General features: G+C 39.1%; 1 long non-coding RNA gene across 1 annotated transcript in view; it reads left to right on the forward strand.

Annotated features, from left to right (window-relative positions):
* The window catches only part of LOC122658746, a 107628-nt gene that overhangs the window by 69503 nt on the left and 24438 nt on the right, over positions 1–13687 (forward strand). The gene's annotated exons all lie outside the window — the stretch shown is intronic.

A 13687-nucleotide genomic window follows, 5' to 3' on the forward strand; every position in this document is an offset into this window, starting at 1 on the left:
ATGGCAATACTCCTCCAAGTCGGGTCGAACCGTATCGCCAAGCTTCGCCCTATACCCTCAAATGAGATCGGTTGTCACTCCGCTACAATCACAGGCCTTATAAAAAAATCTCATTCGAGTCACCACCAAAAATGTCGGAACGGATCACTCTTCGAAATATATAGGTACAAGAATTTGAGAAACACACATAACATATATTATATTAATTTGACACTTTGAAACCATTGTACGGAAAACTTGGCTAAGGTTTATCAACAGTTTCTCAAGTAAGGTTTGCCAAATAGAGTAGATCTCTTATGGGCTATTTCTCTGTTGATGGCAATACCAAAGGTGTGATTTTAGTTGTAGAGTGATTTTTTTCGCTAAAAGGTCATTTGTATTAAAAAAAAAAAAAACAAAAAACAAGGAGAATTACGGGTCAAAGTGAACTAGAAACAAAGTGCTAAAGTCCCTTAGCCCCACCTACGACATTGCTATCAGCAGGTAAAAGGATAAGAAAATTACATATTACGAAACCGATATCTCAGTCTACAATGAGCATCCTCTAAGAGCTCGTCTTGCACCGGAGGATGGAATTCCGGAGAGTTTGTAGATATAGAATTTTTAGCAACGCTCTTGGCCAAGAAATCTGCTATTGGATTTATTTTATGAAAGCTATGATACAGCATCCACCGAATAGAAGACAAATAGGACTGAAGGTAAATCTAATCGTGATAAACAAACCATAGAATAGATTAACCATTATTTGTACAGTGATTTTATTGTTTTTGAGTTTAGAAATTCTTAGATGATAATCGTGTATTGTTTTTATTTCAATTTTATTACTAATCTTTAGCATATAAAAAACAAAAAATTACCAAAGAGAAGTTGCTGTCCTTGTACGAGGACATGATCCGGACTGAAAGAGAAGCGATGATACTTTTTTCTTCAAAATTTGAAAGTTCTAGGAGAGATGGACCCTGGTAGTTGGTGCCCTAAGAATTGATTCAATTTTTCTCAAATTACGTGGGAATCAGCTAACAAACATCAGTGATACATTAAAGTATAGTGGTCCTTCACCGTTCTCGTGGGAGAACGGTACATGAGATTTTTGGAAAAAGAGGAAGAAAGTAGACGTAAAGTAAGAGGACAGCCAAAAAGTCGTATCGCTCTAGGAAATATAAGGCCTTTACTTACTCGTTTAGGAGGGGGGGCGTTAGCCCTTATTAGAGTAAAGTCGAGTCGCTCATGGACGTGGTCCTTCACCGTTCTCCCATGAGTGCGAACCCCACAATTAGCTTTCCATCCAACTACAAGGCGGCGTATAAATGTATAATGGAAAGTGGAGTCAACTAGTCAAGTATCATTGATACCTAGGTGAACTACTATTTCAAAGGTTTGGCACAGTCATAACTCATAGTACTAAAGTGTACAGTGGCTCTGCTTTGTATCGAGCTCGCACCATTTGATGAAACTTCTTTCATGTGTTGAGTTTTCAGGGCCATACTTCAATGCACCGCCAAATGCCCACACTGCAGAGGATTTTAATCTGTAATCTCTCTTTATCTTTTCTACTAAAAAAATGTGGGCTAGGTACAAAGATAGAAGGAAAAGGAATTCACACCGAATGATGCTTTGATGATATCGAATTCACATATTTGAGTTTTAAACAAATAAAAAAAAACTTGAGACTCTAGCTTCTCTCTCATGATCAATATTCCTCTCCAAATTGTGTTCTTGTTCTGTGTAGGGTTTCATCTCTTTCCAAGGATTTGCGATGTGGAGTTCTCCGTGAAAAGGTCTTTTGAGATATCTAGAGATTGTAGAAGATCGTTCAAGTTCACAAAACTTGTACCGAAATCCGTATGTGTAATACCTTGAATTTTTGTTGTTGGGATATTCTTATTTATATATATATATGTATTATATTAATTTTTTCATAGATATATATTTAATATATTCAAATAGGGTTTTCAACAAAGGGGGAGGATGGGTCGGGTCCACATCCTCTACTTCCTCTTCTCTACTTCCATCCTATTTCCCTGCTTTCCTGGCGTGACACGTGTCTTGACAACCATCCAACGGTTGTCTTTTAAAAAATTCAAAATTTTTTGAATGACATTCCTCATCTGTTTGAACCATTTTAAACCTCAAACCAACCCATCCCACCGGTTTAAAACAAACCAAACCGGTCTTAACTCCCTCAAAACAAACCCATTTCACTCTTGCCTAGGGTTTCAGATCAAACAAAAATTTCGAAAACAGAACCTCTCACTCATCCCTCCCCTCTCACAACTCCTCAGTGGCGACGGCGACGCAGACGGCTTCGGTGACATTCTCTCAACCTCACACTCATCCCTCCCCTCTCACAACTCCTCAGTGGCGACGGTTGCATCGACGGTGACGGGGACGGCGATGGCGACATCCCCTCTCTCACCCTGCTCCTGATGCTCTCCGGTGTACTCGCCGTAAGCTAAATCACGATCTCTTCTCTTACTCACCCTGCTACTACTGCTCTGCTTTCCTGTTGAAAATTTACTGCTTTTCAGAGGATTCTCTTGATACAAGGTATTTTGAGTTTATTCTCTTCTCTTCTCTTAATTTTATTCTCTTAATTTTACTGCTTTCTTGTTAATTTACTGCTACTTCACCATTGTTTCATTGTTTTTTTGTTGATTTTTTCTTTCTTATCACTCGGGTAAGGCCATTGCTACAAGGATCCTTATTAATTCATGAAATTGATTTCATAGCTAAACCAATTTGACCGTAATGACATCCTCATGCCATTTTGATTCCAATAATTTTCTTAGTAATGGATTGTTACTGGTGCAACGGAAGCTGTTATTAGTTTGAAACTCAATAAAATTCCAGAACTGCTGTGGTAGTATGACTTCTCCATCATCGTGCAAACACTCTATAATAGAAACGAGAATCATCAATAATTGGTATGTATTCATGGATGCTGTGATGCAGCAAAGATCCATGGAAAAGATTATAAGTAGTACCTCATAGATAGGACATGTCCTTTCATAATTATGGACATGTCCATAGAAAGCCAGGTCAACCTTGTACTTCTGCCAAAGTTTTTGGAGGCTCTCTCTTCCCATTGGTTCCTCAAATGTCCCTACCGGAAGAATAACCCAGTACTCGATGTGCAAGAAAGATAAGCAATGGCTGCTTTTGTTTATCAGCTGATGCCAGGCACTTCTCAATGAACATGTATTGCTCTGTGCCCTCTCTCCAGTCATGTTCTGTGTCTGCTACGCAGAAATGAAACATTCTAGATTCAAAAAAAATCTAATTATATAGCAATTAACAATTCAGATTGAAGTAAAATTCTGGTTGAAGGTCTTACAAATGGTTAAAAATAGCTCCACCAAAGAAGAGCCTTATCCAACGGTTGGATCTTATGAACCAGTGCTGCTTTAGAATTAGCAAGTTCAGATCCTAAAAACTAGGAATTCAAGTAGTTAGTAGTTAGTAGTTAGTAGTGAAGACGAGGTTTAGAAAAAGTGGATATGACCAAGCCTCTCACCTGGACTTGCTAGAATCCCACCAACCATGGGGAAGGAATTAGAGTGTTTTAACTACATTAAACTCTATCTTATCTAAAGACATCATTACATGTCGGTTGGATCAACCTATCTGATCTGATTCTTGCCATTCTTTTTTGGGTTTTTTTATCAATATTTTTGGGATCTTGACACTCCCTAGACCCTACTAAACACGGGAGCCTTGTGCACTGGGTACAACCTTTATTTCTATTTTGAGAATTTTGACTTTTTTTGTTATTTGTTTGATCCGTACTGATTTTTAATATTTTATGTAATTACTTTTTTTTTATTTTCTGGATTAGACATGTAGTTACTTTTGTTTCACATGTCTATGAATTGCAGTAGGTCCTATGTCCAACCCAGTGCTTTCACCGGTTGATAATAGTGTTGAAGATGTGTATATCCAGGACATACCTCGGATTGGCATGACTTTCGAATCTAAAAATGCTGCATATTGCTTTTATAATCAGTATGGTAGAAATGTTGGTTTTAGTATTAGGACAGATCATGCACATAGGAGTAAGGAAGATCCGACAATCATTAAACAGGACGTCAAAAAAAGGATAAGAGAGATATAAACACGAAGGAACCTCGTGCAAAAACCAGAACTGATTGTCTTGCAAGAATGTGTATATCTAGGGTGAAAGATGGTCAATATGAATGTAAAGATTTTTTTGATGACCACAACCATGAATTGCATACACCAGCTACTTCTCATTTGATGCGGTCTCAACGCCAAATCTCAAATATAGTTGCACATGGAATAGATTTGGCTAATGATTTCGGTATCAGGCCCAAGGCCACTTTTGATTTGATGGGCATGCAAGTTGGTGGTAGCGAAAACCTAGGTTGCACTAGGGTAGATCTGAATAATTACCTTCGAACCAAACGTCAGCATGATCTAGCCTTCGGTGAAGCTGGGAGTGTGCTAGCATATTTTGAAAATCAGACAAGGAACAACCCATCATTTACATACTCTTTGCAACTGGATAATGGAGAACAGATAACAAACATATTTTGGGCAGATCCGAGGATGCTCATTGATTATGCAGTGTTTGGTGATGTTGTTATCTTTAACACTACGTTTTGCACAAACAAAGAGTACAGGCCATTTGGGATTTTTGCAGGATTCAACCATCATAGGGGTGCGACCATATTCGGAGCTGCACTACTATATGATGAGACAGTTCCTTCCTTCAAATGGTTGTTTGAGACATTTTTGGAGACTCATGGATAGAAGAAGCCCAAAACCATTTTTACTGATCAAGATGCTGCAATGTCAAGGGCAATAGCTGATGTTTTACCTGAAACCTGACATGGATTGTGTACCTGGCACCTAATGCAGAATGGGATAAAACATCTTGGTAATTTGATGAAACATGGATCATCATTTCTTAAAGATTTGAATAAATGCATATTCTAATATGAAAATGAAGAGGAATTTGATAATGCATGAAAAATTTTACTGGATGATTACCAACTTGGGAATAATTCATGGTTAGCTCAGATTTATAGTATTAAACATAAATGGGCACGCTATTATACGAAATACACTTTCACATTTGGTGTGAGGAGCACACAGCTCAGTGAAAGTATTAACAGTGATTTAAAAGATTATTTGAGACCCACATTGGATCTTGTACGATTTTTTAAGCAATTTGAACGAGTTGTGGAGGATAACCGTGCTAATGAATTAAATGTTGAGTTTGAAGCAAGAAATACGCTTCCTAGGACCATGGGTTGCAATGCACCAGTACTGAGACAAGCAGGAAAAGTTTATACCCCTTACATATTCAATGAATTTCGGAGGGAGCATGACATGTTTCTTGCTTGCTCTGTAAAATATCGTACTGTAAATGATGTCTTCCACCAGTACATTGTTGGAATGGTTGATGAGGAAGGTGAAATTGTGGAAGGAGAGCATGCAGTCTTGTACAAGATACATGAGCAGGTTTTAGAATGCAGTTGCAGGAAATTTGAGACATATGGCATCCTATGTTGCCATGTCCTGAAAGTTTTAGATGTGCTCAAGATAAAATGTATTCCTGAAAAATATATTTTGAGGAGATGGACACGAGCAGCAAAAGACATATTGGTGGAGGACAGTAAGGGAAAAGAAGTGATGGAAGATGTCCAGCTGAGTCGTACACATATGTTAAGCTAGTAAGCCAAGCATCTAATACAGACGCTGGTTTTGAGATGGCCAACATTAATGTTGATATTTTGGCTAAAGAACTTGCAACACTGACTGTAGCATGTCCTACTATAGAAGATTCAGTTCAATGCTCTGAAGCTTACATAGATTTGGTGCTAAAAAAAAAAGAAGGTAGGAAAGGTGGTGGCAAAATGCATAAGGCCTTCATTGAAACTACGGGGAAGCAGAAGAAATGTAATAAAACAGTTAGAAGCCACACCTCAGTTAGCATGGAAACACTAGAAGAACCATCTCAAAGCCTTGCTACATCAAATGTTCGTGGTGTATCTCAATATACGGAGAACCGGCTTTTCACATCACTTTTATTGGTATAATCAAATAAACCTATATTTAATAATAATGTGTGATACTAATATTTTTAATATTAATTCTATTTTACACTTTTTGCATTTGTAGGCAGTAGGTTCTTCGCAGGGTTCAACAACAACACCTCGAGTTAATCTATCTCCAGGACAAAAAAACAGGTGAAACTGTGACATTGATGATAAGTTGCTAAATTCTTTTTTTAATTTTCATCCAATGACTGATAATAAGTTTCTCAACTTTTGATTATTTTTTGTATTCATTGTTGCCGCATGGAGACCGTTTCAAGGAAGCTTGGACAATGATGAAGAATAGTGTTGTGAAAAATAGCTCCATTTTCTAGGATTTTGTTCAATTCTCCACAATTTGGTTATGTCCTCTCCATGTTCAGAGGCAGGAAAACTTTGCAAAATGCTATTGTACTATAAAACAATAGAGAAGAAGTAGGATGCCAAAAGTGTTAACTGAACAGAAAAAAGCTACTGGGGTTCACAGAATGCTCCCTTTCTTGTTAGATGGAGCATAAACTAATTTCTAAAGTACTTTACTTTACCTCCCAAGACAGACCACACATATGTCTTATTGCATGTTTGCATATACGTTAATGCATTTCTACAGATCAAATCTCTTAAAAATTCTGTTGAGCTCGTGTGATGCAAATGCAATGTTCATATTCCTTTTTGAGAGGAAATGCATGCAGTGATTGATAACATATTTAGAAGTTAGAACATATAAACTATTTACAATGTCCCTCCTCCCCCGAGTATTTCTCCACGAGCGTGGCATAAAAAACCTTGGCTCTTGACTACAAAACACTTTCTCTGGCTCTGAATTCCTGATGTGAATGATAATATACAAGTCAACCCAACCATATCGCATTTGAGATAGCTAGAGAACCAAAACCAGGTCTACCCTGCTTTGTTTAGTGCTTACAAAGGCATTGACTTTTAACATCTCAGTGCCCACAACCACGACCCCCCCCCCCAAATGCCCTCATAGTGATAATCATATTAGCATGGAATAAAAAGCTCACAGTGGTAATAAATGGGATATCGAAGTGGGAAGAGGCTGGACACAAGAAATTAGAAAAAGGTGCGTTCAGATTCAAGGACTTTCAATTCTTAACAGATAGTGTCATCAGGAAAGCAGTTCCCCACCTGGAAATATAATTCACAGATATCAACCACACTGGGTTTTCCCACAAATTAAAAAAGAAGAACCAATTATGCTGCATTAGGCTACCCCCAATAACAAATTGCTTGCATTTGAAAAGGAAATTAAAGATGTGGAAAACTCAAGTTTCTGAGATAAGTTACACCGGGGGCATATTTGTTCCTATCTAACAAGCATTAGAGTATCAGAATAATTTGAGCTAGCAGTTATTAAGGTGAAAAATCGAAAGTTCATAATCTCCACTTCTCCAGAACAAATAGAAGCTAAGGAATACATATTGAACAAGCTACATAGTTTCCCTTACAACTATTTCTCTAAAACCCATTCTAAAATATTCAAGGACTCAATTTAACATAGGGGGGTAATGTTTTCAACTTCAATAATACAAAAGAAGTTTAACCCCGAAATAAAAGATACATAATTGCAACAGAAACACATATACGCCATAGAACTATTAAATCCATTTTCCAGACATGGCACACCACATAATTTTGACTATCGTCCCGATGTGCTTGATATCTTGGTGCCCGAGCATGGGCAATATCACGATCAGGAGTGGATGATGCAGATTCATCGGGCTTGTAGTAGCTCACCCACATGAAGGAATTTGGATGATCGTCATTTGCAGGGCATTTATAGAACCATCTACCATAGTTTCGTTGAGTATACGCTTGCTTCAATACCATTTCACCTTGTCCACAAGAACACATAGGTTTTGTAGAGTTCATTGTCCTCGTAAAATTAAAAAAATTAGATTAGATATCATACCAATGAATACACAACTGACATAATCTAGGAATACACAAGAAATGGGAATGATACCCAATCCGATGCTGAGTACACACTCTACCCAAACAAGCTAAAAACAAAAAAAACAAAGCTTTTCAAACTCTAGTTACTTTAGTCCAGCAATCAAACAAGATAAACATCTCAAAGAAAAGCAACTCCATCAAGACTGTCAAGGCATATATCTTCATCACACAGCCACTAGGGAAGCTCAAACAACATTTTTCATCAACACTAAGAGCTCAAACAACACTGCTCATCACTATTACAGGCCAAAAAGTAATCCTTTCTTGGCTGGTCGTGATCGATTTGACATCTAAGAGTCCAGTTATTTAACAAAGGAGATGGGGAGTGAAACACCATGCATGCAATGTTGGAAGAAAAGATATAAACATCATTTGGTCAGTCAAACATTTTCACACAGATGCCCCACACACAAATCTCATATCTTTATGTCATAAGCAGGTAAACCAGACATTGACATATACAAATAAGGAACAATCAACAAACATCGAAAAAAATTTAGCCTTACAGCAAAAACAGTCAGATTTGACTAGTCCTCAATCTGAATGACAAAATCAGGCAGATACAAAATAATGTGCTTTGAGCAAACTATACGAATTATACAAAACTATTGTCATAATCTTCAAAAAAAAAAAAAAAATCACTTCAACTACTTCACTTAATGGACTTTCCTCTCCATCGTTTCTTTTTATTACTAGTTCTAAGACATTCTAGGTTATCCACTCAGATAGTTGTTTTGAATGCAAGCCCATTTTATATTTTTCTAATGCATTTAAAAGTTCACAATTACTGTACTCTTAGGAGATACATCTCTATAATATGGTTGTTAGCCTCCAATAATATTCACCAGTAGAGAAAGCAAGCGTCTATAGAAACAGATACAAACCTTTTCCACTATCCTTCCAAGGCATTGCAAAGGGTATATGAACCGTATTGGCTCACATCATTGGCCACCCAAAAAAAGGATATCAAACACAGGTAACCATAACTCCGCTAGCAAATCAGGTAAAACTTCCACCAAAAAAAAAATAAAAATCCAAATATATATGTCTCCAGTTCTGGAATTTTATTGAGTTTCTAACCTAAGTTCTTCGCTGGTCGCCGTCGCCATCGCCGTCGCCACCGAGGAGTTGTGACAGGGATGAGCGAGAAAGGGAGGGTTTTAAGACAGGAGAGGTTCTAGATCTGGGAACCCGAGTGATAAGAAAGAAAAAATCAACAAAAAAACAATGAAACAATGGTGTCCTCGGAAAATAAAATTAACAAACTCAAAATACCTTGTATCAAGAGAATCCTTTGAAAAGCAGTAAATTTTCAGCAGGAAAGCAAAGCAGCAGTAGCAGGGTGAGTAAGAGAAGAGATCGTGATTTAGCTTACGGCGAGTACACCGGAGAGCATCAGGAGCAGGGTGAGAGAGGGGATGTCGCCATCGCCATCCCCATCGCCGTCGCAGTCGCAATAGCAGGCAGATTTGGTCATGACTTACCCTGCTACTTCGTTGGTTTTCTTTCCAAATAGCTTTCAGGGTCCTTGGAGTTGTGAGAGAGATTGAGAGAATGTCACCGTCGCCGTCGCTGTCGCCGTCACCGTCGCCGTCGCTGTCTCCACTGAGGAGTTGTGAGAGGGGAGGGATGAGTGAGAGGTTCAAAGAATGTCACCGAAGCCGTCTGCGTCGCCGTCGCCACTGAGGAGTTGTGAGAGGGGAGGGATGAGTGAGAGGTTCTACTTTCGAAATTTTTGTTTGACCTGAAACCCTAGGCAAGAGTGAAATGGGTTTGTTTTGAGGGAGTTAAGACCGGTTTGATTTGTTTTAAACCGATGGGATGGATTGGTTTGAGATTTAAAACGGTTCAAATAGATGAGGAATGTCATTCAAAAAATTTTGAATTATTTAAAAGACAACCGTTGGATGGTTGTCAGGACATGTGTCACACCAGAAAAACAGGGAAGTAGGATGGAAGTAGAGAAAAGGAAGTAGAGGATGTGGATCTAGGATGGATCACGTTAGCTGAATAGGTAAATATTAATGAATCTAGTTCAAAAGTCAAAACTATCAACTTCAACATTCAAATCTAAATTCATTTTTTTTTAATCTACACCTATAGTTGTCACATGGGTGTGTCCCTTCATTGATAATCGAACCTTCATTGTTTTCTTCTTCTTTAAAACTTCAACACTACTTCTGTCCAGAACATCTCCCAACCACAAACTCTCCGTTGGGAGAACTTCTCCAACCACTTCTCCAACCACTGTGCATGATTATCTCTACCATATCTGTCTATTCTTCATAAATATACACTTTATACAGCAAATCCTTATTCTGGAACCCATTCTATGCAGAACCAAAGTCATCGGGGATTCACGCGCGTTATACACCTCTCTTTTTTTCCCATTCGCGTCGGCGTTATGTGATGGGTAGGCGGTGGGTAGGATCCCTCTGTTTTGACTTTTCTTCGATCAACTGGCACTCGCATTAATTCCTTAGCCGTTTAAATTAATTATGGCCGATGCACCTTTCCTTGACTTCCCACTTCGAATTCTATCATCCTCCTCCAACGTAGAGGAGTACGAGAGAGGCTATAAAGATAAGGCAGGGAAGGGAATGATCTTCACGCCATTAGCAGAGAGAGTGGGTCGTGAGAGTGAGATGGTGAGAAGAGGTGCTAGTGATAGTTTGTGAGAAAGTGAGACAAAATAGAGAGATGAAGGTGAGAGGTGGAGTAGAGTCAAAGTGTAAAAGAATTAGAGGGAGCTGAGTTGTTTCTGGAATAAGAGAAGGAGGAGCTGTCGTCCAAATAGCAGCTGTAGTGTAAAACTCCAACGTCCAGAACCAGCTTCGCCGTAGAAGACGAAATCGCCCGTAAACGTTTTCAGGTGGGGCTTCACGGGGGGGTGGTGATGGTGTTAACGGTGGGTGGTGGTGGGTGGTGGTGGGTATGTAAAAGAAAATGATGATTTGGAGAAGATGAGGGTATTTTGATCTTTTCAAATTTTAACAAATAGGTCAGCGCAATTAGGTCTTTTCAAATTTTAAAAAAGATAGAAGAAATGGTAGTTTGGTCATTTTGTAGCATTTTGGATTTAAATGGCTTTAGGGGATAAAGTAAAGGTGGTACGTGGACTTATCAGAAACTTAGGGGGTACGAGGAATATTGGGTGCATTACAGGGGGTACGTGTATTTAATCCATTATTATACCAATGGCATCACAGGATGACCTGACTAAATTTTTCTTGGCATTTATTTATTTATGAATTATTTTCTTTTGTAGGTTTCCCAGGAAAATTCTCGTGAGTTAAATGAGAAAATTGATGGGACCTAAGAGAAACTGAAGGACTTAAGTTGGATAGTAACACCCAAGGAACCGTACAAGAGCTTTATTGGGAGGTATATATACATATAGAAGCGTTGTTCTCTGTGTCACAGCGTAGGCTGCGCTCAAGCACATGGAGGTGAACACAATGATCACCCTGCCCCCAATGGGGTAGGTCCATGTGCCTGACGTAGCCTGCACTGTAGCATAACGAACATTCTCCCATATAAATTTATGCAATTCTTTTATAACAAAATAAATGGGTGCAGATGATATCGAGATGTGCATGTGGTGTGGATGATGCACATGAAGTGACATTAGCCTTACTTGAATCACTACGTGGTTACTCTTTGGTGGCTCAAGTGGTGCTGGTTGTAGCTGCATTTGCAATTAGCTTAGCCGAGTTTTGGCTCACCGTACAACCCTTGGCTACAGATGATCATCTTTCACGATCAATATGCCTACTCAAGCAGCCTCATTGTTTGCTCCAAGTAACTGATTCCGTGAAGTTTGGTCTTGAATATGTAAAGACTTCGGTGGAAAGAATTTGGGACTTAACAATTGGTTTGTTAAATATGAAGAGAAAGTAACTCGTTTCCCAAATGATATTCCGGAAGTACTTCTTGTTGGCTACCAGATTGTCTATAGTGTTGTCACTTGCCTCTCTCATAACATTGCATTGGTGAGAATGAACAAGAAGTAAGAATATCCTACATACCCCTAGCTTCAAAATTATTATTATTATTATTATTATTATCTTTTATATGGATGAATAATGTTATCCCACAAACAACCGTTAGTTTGGTTGGTCGGTGGTATGCCAATTGAGTGCTTTGCCTCCCAAGCATGGTTTGAGGTATTGGATTGGATCGGTCGATTTTGGCCAGATTGGATCGGTCGATTTTGACTAGATCGAATCGATATCGGCTGAGACCGATTTTGATATCGATCCGATCCAACTGTACGGATAGGGGAGAAAATGTAAAACAAAAATAGTTTTTTTATAAAAAAAACAAGGACACAGGTGTCATATTTTCCTAGAGTTTGGGCGATCCCGATCCATATCGGCCGATCGGATCGCGATCCAGCCGATACCAAGATCGTAAACCATGCTCCGAGGAGGTCAAGGGATTGAATTCTCTTGGTTCTCCCCGTCCCCATTAATGGTAGTTCTCTTGTAATTGGTAGCTAATTAAAGTCCCATTGGGCAAATAGGGGTAGGATAGGACAAAATAATAATAATAATAACAATAAGGGAAAATTTCATGGACACCCCCTAAAAGTATCCAATATAGCTGAAACTTAACATATTTTGGCAAAAAGGCACAGACTACCCTTATTTTATGAAGATATATGAACTTAGTCCACTCCGTTAGGCTTTTGGGGTTAAGTTGCTGTTAGATTTATCATAATGGCCAAATTACCCTTAGAAGGGATAAATTACCATAATACCCCTTAAGGGTAAAATCCTCTTTTACCCAATAAACAAAACAGTTCATCGTTTTACCAGCTAGGGCTGAAGGAAGAAGACGATGGAACTCATCTCCATAGCTAGGCTGTAGACGGTGACCTCCGCCATTACTGAACCCGTCTCCAAGCTTGGAAGACAAAGAAGGAAAAACTCAAAAACCCCCTCTCTGCTTGTCACATCTGACCTCTCTTCTCTCCCTTCTCCCGCTGCTGTGGGCGACACCAACGGTGACGACGAAGACCCTTTCAACTCTTTCGGGACTGTTCTTCTGCTACTTGTTTGAGGAATCGCAGTGTGGAGTTTTGAGGTCGGTGGGTTTTGACAAATTTTCCCTATTTGTCCTCTTCATTTCATTAAACCTGAAGTAGAAACCCAACGTTTCCATTTCCGATCTCCATCTCCATCATCTAGCATAGGAAGTGGTTTTGCCCATCCAACAATGAAATTAGGTACCTTTTTCTCTGGAAAATCGAGGGTTTCAAAGCGTAGAATACCACCAGTTGATCTGGAACCGTATGTGATTATGTAAGGAGGGCAAATCTGTGAACAATTTCTCGAATTGGGTTCGCAACCACTACATCTCGATTGAACGTCAGAGCTGTGAAGCCAACTGCATTTCGGATTCGCAGCCTACAATCTTGACGGAAGAAGACAATTTGGGGATGAAAGTTGGGATACTTGAGGGGTTTTGGTTTACGAAAGAATAGTACATGCAGGTATAACGGTGGGTACAGGGGAATCAGACCAGATCACTACCTTTGTCCATTATAAAGGGGACGGTCTGAGGTGGAGTACCGAAGCTGAGGGAAATGGAGTATCCTCCATAGCTATGAGGGAAAAGAGGGGTTTTAGAGAAAACAGAGATTTGAG

This window comes from Telopea speciosissima, chromosome 1, assembly GCF_018873765.1.
Source record: "Telopea speciosissima isolate NSW1024214 ecotype Mountain lineage chromosome 1, Tspe_v1, whole genome shotgun sequence".
In the NCBI taxonomy this organism is placed as follows: Eukaryota; Viridiplantae; Streptophyta; class Magnoliopsida; order Proteales; family Proteaceae; genus Telopea; species Telopea speciosissima.